The sequence below is a fragment of the Staurois parvus genome, unplaced genomic scaffold (assembly GCF_062004578.1).
Source record: "Staurois parvus isolate SC_StPar_1 unplaced genomic scaffold, SC_StPar_1.0 ptg000154l, whole genome shotgun sequence".
Classification (NCBI taxonomy): Eukaryota; Metazoa; Chordata; class Amphibia; order Anura; family Ranidae; genus Staurois; species Staurois parvus.
In genome coordinates this window covers 25,071,464-25,081,751 of record NW_028317950.1, presented here as the reverse complement: position 1 = coordinate 25,081,751, position 10,288 = coordinate 25,071,464, and positions in this window count along the sequence as shown.

Here is a 10,288-nt window from a genome sequence, read left to right as displayed (position 1 = left end):
AAGCTCTCTACACACTGTTGTGCTAATCTGAAGGCCACACAAAGTATGGTGGTCTTTAGCTACTTACTCTGCAGGCAGTTGGCGACATCTGTGCACTGTGCGTTTCAGCATTCGCTGACCCCGCTCTGCCATTTTACGTGGCCTACCACTTCGTGGCTGAGTTGCTGTTGTTCCCAGTTTGTTATAATACCACTAACAGTTGACGATGGAATATTTAGTAGAAAGGAAAGGTCACGGATGGACTTACTGCACAGGTGGCAACCTATCACAGTACCACGCTTCAATTCACTGAGCTCCTGAGAGCCACCCATTCTTTCACAAATGTTTGTAGAAGCAGTCTGCATGCCTAGGTGATGATTTTATACACCTGTGGCCATGGAAATGATTGGAACCCCTGAATCCAATGATTTAGAGGGGTGTCCCAATACTTTTGGCAATATAGTGTATATACTGGAGTATTTGTTACATCTGAACCTATGTCACTATACAATAAATAATTTACTATAAGAATAGTGATATGTGGAACTGTAGGGAAAATTATGGCAATAGATCTCGGAAGGTTCTATGTATTATTTAAAGAGCAACCTCAATCACCCTTTACCATCCCTGTGTTCTATTTTTGTTCCCCTCCTATCTTGTTAGCAGGGTTACCTTCAAAATACATACTTACACATCCAGATGATATAGTGTTTGTCCTGGGTCAAACCACCAATCCACTGCAGCATTCCAGGTCTTGCTCCACCATCTCATTTACTTACAACATCAGGGGGGAACTATCTATTTTGGGTTCTTGTAGCTGGCCTCATGATGGCATGCATGTTTCACTTCATCAGGGGACTGGCTGCAAGAACCAGAGCCTCAGCAAGCCCCCTGATGACGTGGCATTGTAAAGTACCCCAAGGCCTCCCTTCCTTGATGCACCAGGAGGAAAAAAAAAAAATGAAATGAGGTTCCCATGGCATCACCGCAGCCCCATATTACATATGACCCCACCTTAGCTTCTAGCCCACAAAAATGACCACAACATGCAAAAGAAGTAAGAGGCAGGCAAGCAAGTGTGCTGTCTTGTCTACCATGTCCATGTGTGCAGTATCCTTAAGGGCTGATTCACACTAGAATGCTGCGTGGATTTCGTGCACCGCATTCTGAATGCGCTGCTCTTGCGACCTGCAGTGGGTGTCAGTGCAATGTTACTGACACAGTAAACGCAGTACATTGGCCCGCACCAGATTGCATGGTACAAAACTACAATGCAATCCAGTTGTAGTGCGTTTCCAAAAGTAGTGCATGCACTAATTTAGGTGCAGTGCAGTACAATTTCAGCCCATTTAAAATGAATAGGCTGAAATCGTACTGCACATAACTGCATATGAATCGCACAGGAACGTGCAGCGCATACCGGTGCGATTCCTAGTGTGAATCAGTCCTTAGAGTCTGATGAGCTTTAATACCACGGTGTGTATTCTGGCTTAGATTGTCAGCACCACTTTCTACCCTCTCAATTTTGCAGGACGGCGGTCATGATCTTCTGAACTCTCCCTCACCTCAGCTCTGTAATCCACTTTGACCTTAGTAATAGTCCAGTAGCAAGGCTCATCGAATTGCTCCAGCCAGGACTTCTTGGTCACCATCCTTCCAACTCCAAACAACCTCAGACCAGTGAGCAGAGAGAACAGCTGCTTCTCATTCTTTATATCCTCCCAAGCAAGGACGGGCATCCGCTTACTTGTGAAAGGCCGGGTCAGATTCTAGAGAGAAGAAGACAACAGTTGAATATTCCTTATAACACACTGGCAGTGGTGAGAGGTGCAACCTGCTTTATTTAGAGATGTCACACAGTGCCACAGATAAATAAAAGAAACAGAAAGAAGAACTCTAGCATGTAAAAGTGAAATTCTTAACCAGCACTAGAAAAATCAAATGAAAAAGCTGACAGGTGGGTGACAGTACCCTCATGAAGCCCTGTATAGCAGAGGACAGAGGGGTGACAGGACCATCATACAGCCCTGTACAGGAGAGGACAGAGGGGTGAATGGACCATCATACAGCTCCATATACAGTTGTGACCAAAATTATTCAACCCCCAATGCTGTAAAGGGGTTTAGGGACTATAGTGTACATTTGGAATTGTATTCAGAATCAAATCCTACAAGGACGTTGTAACTACCCAAATGCAACTAAAATGACATCAATTGTTTATGTAATACAGTAGTAAATGGTTCTTATGTGGTTTCTTCATTGCCACAATTATTCAACCCCTTAAAGACTACCACTCTGAAGAACAGAGGTTCATACAGGTGCTTTCCATCAGGTATTGAAAACACCTGTGGATGTCACCGAGCAGCAATCAAGCATAATAAGCACCAATTAGGCAGCTTTAAAATGACTGTGATACTCAGCTCCTTCTAGACATTTACTGGTGTGGTTACAAACATGGTGAAGGCAAGAGAATGGTCCAGGAAGACAAGAGAAGAGGTGATTTCTCTTCACAGGAAGGGCAATGGCTATAAGAAGATTGCAAAGATGTTAAACATACCAAGAGACACCTTAGGAAGCATCATTCGCAAATTCAAGGCAAAGGGCACTGTTGAAACGCTACCTGGTCGTGGCAGAAAGAAGATGCTGACTTCGACTGCTGTGCGCTACCTGAAGCGTAGAGTGGAGAGAAGTCCCCGTGTGACTGCTGAGGAACTGAGAAAAGATTTGTCAGATGTGGGTACAGAAGTTTCAGCCCAGACAATAAGACGCACACTGCGTAATGAAGGCCTCCGTGCCAGAACTCCCAGGCGTACCCCCTTGCTGTCTCCAAAGAATAAGAAGAGTCGACTGCAGTATGCCAAAAGCCATGTGGACAAACCACAAAAGTTGTGGGATAGTGTTCTGTGGACTGATGAAACAAAATTAGAACTGTTTGGGCCCATGGATCAACGCTATGTTTGGAGGAGGAAGAACAAGGCCTATGATGAAAAGAACACCTTGCCTACTGTGAAGCATGGTGGAGGGTCAATCATGCTTTGGGGCTGTTTTGCTTCTGCAGGTACAGGGAAGCTTCAGCGTGTGCAAGGTACCATGAATTCTCTTCAGTACCAGGAGATATTGGATGGAAACGTGATGCAGTCCGTCACACACCTGAGGCTTGGGAGACGTTGGACCTTTCAACAGGACAATGATCCCAAGCATACCTCCAAGTCCACTAGAGCATGGTTGCAGAGGAAAGGCTGGAACATTTTGGAGTGGCCATCGCAGTCACCAGACTTAAATCCGATTGAGAACCTCTGGTGGGACTTAAAGAAAGCAGTTGCAGTGCGCAAGCCTAAGAATGTGACTGAACTGGAGGCCTTTGCCCATGAAGAATGGGCGAAGATACCCGTAGATCGCTGCAAGACACTTGTGTCAAGCTATGCTTCACGTTTAAAAGCTGTTATAACTGTAAAAGGATGCTGTACTAAGTACTAAGATTGAATGTCACTTGGGGGTTGAATAAAACTGATAATGCTGTGAGCACAGAAAAGACATTTGTGGTTATTTCATTATAACTGTTATGTTATATTTGTCTGACCTACAAGTGCCTCTTTAATGTAAATGTAAGCAAGATGACTGAATGATCAAAAGCAATGTCAAACTGGCCAAAACACTCAATTTCAGTGGGGGTTGAATAATTTTGGTCACAACTGTAGGTAAGGACAGAGGGGTGACAAGACCATTGTACATCCCTGTATAGGAGGGAACAGGACCATCATACAGCTCTGTACAGGAGAGGACAGGGGGGTGACAGGACCATCATACAGCTCTGTACAGGAGAGGACAGAGGGGGGACGGGACCACCATACAGCCCTGTACAGGAGAGGACGGAGAAGTGACGGGACCACCATACAGCTCTGTACAGGAGAGGACGGAGGGGGGACGGGACCACCATACAGCTCTGTACAGGAGAGGACGGAGGGGGGACGGGACCACCATACAGCCCTGTACAGGAGAGGACGGAGGGGTGACGGGACCACCATACAGCCCTGTACAGGAGAGGGCGGAGGGGTGACGGGACCACCATACAGCCCTGTACAGGAGAGGGCGGAGGGGTGACGGGACCACCATACAGCCCTGTACAGGAGAGGGCGGAGGGGTGACGGGACCACCATACAGCCCTGTACGGGAGAGGGCGGAGGGGTGACGGGACCACCATACAGCCCTGTACAGGAGAGAGCGGAGGGGTGACGGGACCACCATACAGCCCTGTACAGGAGAGGGCAGAGGGGTGACGACCATCATACAGCCCTGTATAGGGAAGGACGGGGACCACCATACAGCCCTGTACAGGAGAGGACAGAGGGGGGACCGGACCATCATACAGCCCTGTATAGGGAAGGACGGGGACCACCATACAGCCCTGTACAGGAGAGGGCGGAGGGGTGACGGGACCACCATACAGCCCTGTACAGGAGAGGGCGGAGGGGTGACGGGACCACCATATAGCCCTGTACAGGAGAGGGCGGAGGGGTGACGGGACCACCATACAGCCCTGTACAGGAGAGGGCGGAGGGGCGACGGGACCACCATACAGCCCTGTACAGGAGAGGACGGAGGGGCGACGGGACCACCATACAGCCCTGTAAAGGAGAGGACAGAGGGGCGACGGGACCATCATACAGCCCTGTATAGGAGAGGACAGAGGGGCGACGGGACCATCATACAGCCCTGTACAGGAGAGGACAGAGGGGCGACGGGACCATCATACAGCCCTGTACAGGAGAGGACAGAGGGGCGACGGGACCATCATACAGCCCTGTACAGGAGAGGACAGAGGGGCGACGGGACCATCATACAGCCCTGTATAGGGAAGGACGGGGGGAGGGACCATCACACAGCCCTGTACAGGAGAGGACAGAGGGGCGACGGGACCATCATACAGCCCTGTATAGGGAAGGACGGGGGAGGGACCATCATACAGCAGTGTACAGGAGAGGACAGAGGGGGGACGGGACCATCATACAGCCCTGTACAGGAGAGGACAGAGGGGGGACGGGACCATCATACAGCCCTGTACGGGGGGGGGGGGGGTAATACTGACTTCATAGTCCATAGCATATCGCTGGGACTCTGTCGGTTGGTTCTTCATCGCCCGGTACTCCCGGATTTTTCGGGCCATCTCGGCGACGTTTCTCACTTTCTTCCCTTGCCCCATGATCTCAAACGATGCCCCTCACACCGACAATCCACACACGTGAGGGTGACCCCCGGAATACCCAGGAATGGGGACAGATCTTGCTGCAACACCGGCACTGCACCCCCACCGCTCTCCTTAATGGGATTCTTCAGCCGCTACCATAGAAAGGAAGTCAGGAACAACAGGAACCAGGAAGTACCAACAACCTAAGTCTAGAAGATAGAAAGGCAAGGAGGGCGGTGTTCGCCATCTGGTGGCCATATCCAACAATGCACGGTGTCTATCTTTGTCAATCATGTACACTTGTAATATCACATTTTACCTATTGGTTTTTAATGGCAATTATGGTTTTATCATATCCTTAATAAATGAATCAGGACACCTACTATTCACCAATAACTTCATCATACATTTTATACAATGTATATGGATTATCAAGTGCTAATAGATTTTCTAGCTACAGTCAATCTTCTACAAACAATGTATCCATATACTGTATATATATTGCTACTTTGAACAGATTTCCCCTCTGCCGCACAGATTATTTTTGCAGTTTAAGGCCCCATGTACACGGGACACTTCTGAACGATGGAAACTGACTGCTGGAAAACGTAGGTTAAAAAACGTCTGTTTAGCTGCATTTGCATACTGTGTTTATGCATGTTTGCGGTTAGAAGAGTTTTTTTAAAGATAACCTCAGGAGATCTTCCAAAATGCCCAGAATGCACTGAAAAACAGTAAAATATAACTATTTCTGACATTTTGAGAGAACTAGAGAGAGCAGAAGCAGAGACCAGTATTTTTTTTGTGGTTTTTGGATGTGTTCCAGCTCATTTCTGTGCAGTAATGATTCCAGCAGTGTCTAACATATATTATTTCATGCAAAACCTCAAAGTATGGTGTACTAGGTCCATTTGAGTACTGGGAAAACACTTTGCATGCATTTTTAATAATGAAAAAAGGCTCTGGACAGCATCTGGAAAAGGGAGAATTAAAAAACATTTTTCAAACACAAATGCTTATAAACGCGGTTAGCCGCGATTACACGCATTTACAAGCGTTTGGCGTTTAAAACTCTGATAAAATCTATTGCTGAAAGCAAGTTTTGATCAAACACTGTAAACTCCACTGCCTGTAAATGCCTGTAAACGACGATGTGTACATGGACACATAGGAAAACATTAAGGTGAGTTCAGGGGCTGCTAAAAAAAATGCTGAACAGCTCATAAACGTACGTTTATCAGCTGCAGTGTACATGAGCCCTAAGGGGGTGGTCAGAGGGCAAAGAACATGGCCCAGCCACCTCTGTTCACCAACCCCCAACAACAAGTGTATATGTGCTCTAAGGGTGCCCTGACACCTGTAGAATTACCTTTGAACATTCATATGAGAAATGAGCAAAATCATTCATCAAAGCATTTAAATGTACTTTTGTGATACCATGCCAATGTGTCAGATTTAGATTTTGTACATGTGCATTACAATCAGTGCAAGTTTTCACAGACAAGAACCTTGTTAATTTTCAGAATTTCATTCTTTCACAAAGGATTTGATAAAAAAAAAATTCCATCGTTTGTTTAATTTTTGGTTTACTGGTCAAAAATGACTGCTGATTTATCTATAATAAATGTTAGAAAATTGAATGAAAGTTCAGAAAACAAAAATGTTTTGAACAAAATTCTATAGTTATACTGTAGGGCTAGCTTTAAGCTTGTAGTAAACCCTTTACCCCTAAACTGTGTGATAAGACTGTGCTAGTTGTCCCTATTGGTGGGACAGCCTTACTTTCTGTTGAGGCACGGGGGGCAGGAAGTGAGGAGAAATTTCCCATATAGAGACACAGATAGCAAAAAAAAAAACCCTTCCCTACTCCATGCAAAAGATATAAAAAAAGGTTTTCGGTGAAATTCTGCTTTAACATCTGAAGGGGAAGACTTTACCAGGGCACAAATCCCTTACACTGGTGTGGATCCTTTACACTGTCACGGTGTTTATAATCTTTTGGAAGAGTATTTTTGGTTTGGGGTTTAGAATACATACAGCAGATGGAAATTTAGTAAAGAATGGCACAGCACTAAAAATAATAAAACAATACTCCCTGTCTTTAGCGTAAACAAATGCAAAATAATAGTCACCTTAGCCTGGTGGTTTCATAACAAAATCCACTTGTCACGAGAACCAGAGAGCACAGAGACACAGTCTGTATGGAACCCGACGTGCGGGCGTTTATTAAGGAGGTTTTTGGGGCACAGACAACAGTTCCGTTAGTCCACAGATCCGCACCTGACACAGCAACACAGTAAAGTTCTCTGGAAGGCAATATGGAACAACAGGGGGATGGTAATCCACAGGGTTCAGTAGGACAGTGAAGGGGCGGTTTCGGGAGACTTCGGGTTCCTGGGGAGAATTGGGCTCAGTCTTTTGGGCAGCACAGGGTTAGTCCACTTACTGGATACGAGGAGCCGGACATGGAGGGTTACAGTCCACACAGGCAACACAGGGTCACTCCACACGGGCAACAAAAAGTTAAGTCCAGGCAGGGAAGGTGTCCAGCTCGCAGGCTCACAGGGAACAAGAGGTTAAATCCAGGCAGGGAAGGTGTCCAGCTCGCAGGCTCACAGGGGCGGCAGAAAATACCTCCACAGTGAAGAGATTCCAGGCAGCACGGACAGTCAGGTCAGCCAACCAGAGGAGAAGGGGGCTGGGGGAAGGTCGTCCTAGAGGAGCTGGCACTCAGCACAGTCTTCTCTCATACACGCAGCCAAGAGAACAGAAGGGGGGTTGCCATGCTCTCTCTTTAGTACAGAGCTGGGCGCTTTGCTGTTGCCCTAGTAACCTGAGACTTCACATCAGGTTACCATGGCAATGGGCCCCATCCCCCATGTCTCTGGACCCGCCCAGGGAACATGGCCTTTGTCATTGTCTGGCATGGAGCCCGGGAAGACATGCAGGAGGGGGCAGGGAGGAGGGGTGACAGGAGGGGGCCTGTTTGTGTATTCCCACAGCAGGGGGCCATATTACAGGCGTCAGGGGGGTGAGGGGCTGCTCGGGGCTGCTTGTCAGGGACATGGAGGATTAGAAGCCCCAGCATGGACGGGACAGAAGAGTGAGGGGCTGCTGAGGGGTGGGGGGTGGCAGGCAGCAAGCCTAGAGGATGGGGGGGGAAGGGCCAGCTCCGTGAAATCACTTATTCAAAGCGTAATAATTATACAGTTATATTCTGTGTATCTAAGAAAGAATCCAGAATTTTTTTAAAGCAATCTACTGAGCTGGCCAGAACCAACTCTTGAGGGAGTCTATTCCACATTTTCACAGCTCTCACTGTGAAGAAACCTTTCCATGTTTGAAGATTACATTTCTTTTCTTCCAGATGTAAAGCGTGCCCCCTTTTCCTCTGTGATGACCTCAGGGTGAATAGCTCTACACCGAGTTTACTATATGAACCACTGATGTATTTATACACATTGAACATATCCCCCCTTAATCTCCTATTCACAAGAGAGAATAAATTCAGTTCCTCTAATCTTTCCTCATAGCTGGGCTCCTCCATGCCTCGTATTTGTTTGGTAGCCCTTCTCTGTACTTTCTCCAGTTCCCCAATGTTCTTTTTGTGAATTGGTGCCCAAAATTTAACTGCATATTCCAGATGAGGTCTTACTAATGATTTGTACAGGGGTAAAATGATATCTCTCTTTGGAGTCTATACCTCTTTTAATACAAGAAAGGATTTTGCTCGCTTTAGAAACCACAGCTTGGCATTGCATGCCATTATTAAGCTTGTGATCTACCAGAACTCCCAGATCCTTCTCCACCATTGATTCCCCCAGAGTAGATCAGTAAAAGGAGGAGGACCAAAAATGCCTCAAGCAAGCACAACTACAATAAAACAATATATATGCCTTCACAGGAGAGTACTCCAGAGGGGGGAGGGGGGCAAGGAAGCGAGGAGGGGAGGACAGGGGGGAAAAGATTACTCTGAAGCTCTCCTTTTGTTCCAAATTGTTTACAGGGATATCCTTCTATATGTAAGGTGGATGGAGATAGGATCTGACATAAAGAGATGATTGTCAATAAGGCACTTAATTTTATAACTTACAATGTGCAGGGATTGAACGTCCTGGTAAAAAGACTTTTAGGGAAATTTACCAATGCTCTAATGATGTAGTATTTTTACACGACATATATCGCACGATACAAGAATCAGGATACAATCAAAAAATTACCTGACTTGGTATTGTATGTTGGCAAATATTTACTACCCAAATAAGAATCCAATAGTCTATTTGAAAGAGATGTTAAGAAAATTAATGGATTTTAAGAGAGGTAAACTGATTGTGGCAGGGGATTTCAATTTTTGCATGGATCCCCAGATGGATACCCCATTGCATGCGCAGAGGGATGGATGTAGACAGTTAAGGCCTATTAAAATAATGTTATATCAATGTCAACTGATGGATACTTGGAGACTCAAACACCCAAGAGTAAGATTATACGTTCTATTCCTCTGTGCATGAAATGTATTCAAGATTGGACTATATAATGATAGAACATAGATTGGAGTCATTGACTAAATCTAATATCGAGGTGATATCATTATCAGACCATGCACCAGTCACAATGAAGTTTAAAATAGGAAGGGAACAGAATAAGATTAGAGATGAGCGAATCGAACTTGGCGAAGTGGAATTAGTTTCAAATATTAGGAAAAATTCGATTCGCGCCGAATCCGAAAATTAGCAAACTTCAGATGCATGAATCGAATTTTCCCCGATCGGCCGATTTTCATCCCTTCTACAGCCGGCAAAAAGTGTCCCTGCAGCCGCCGCCTCCTCCTCCTCCTCCTCCTCCTCATAGGCCTCTGTATGGCCTTCAATTTAAGCTGCTTACGCTTCGCCACTCTGCCATGGGCCCCTGTACCGCCTCCTCATGCTGCTGCCAGGTCCAGAGTGTGTCATGGGTCCCTGTACGGCCTCCCATTGCTGCTGTCTCCATCGCCACACTCTGCCATGTGCCACTTTCAGGTCTCCTCACACTGCTGGTGGGTTCCATTTTGTCATAGGGTGCTGTATGGCCTCCCATTGCTGCTGCCTCCACTGCCACACTGTGGCTCCACACTCTGGTTTTGGC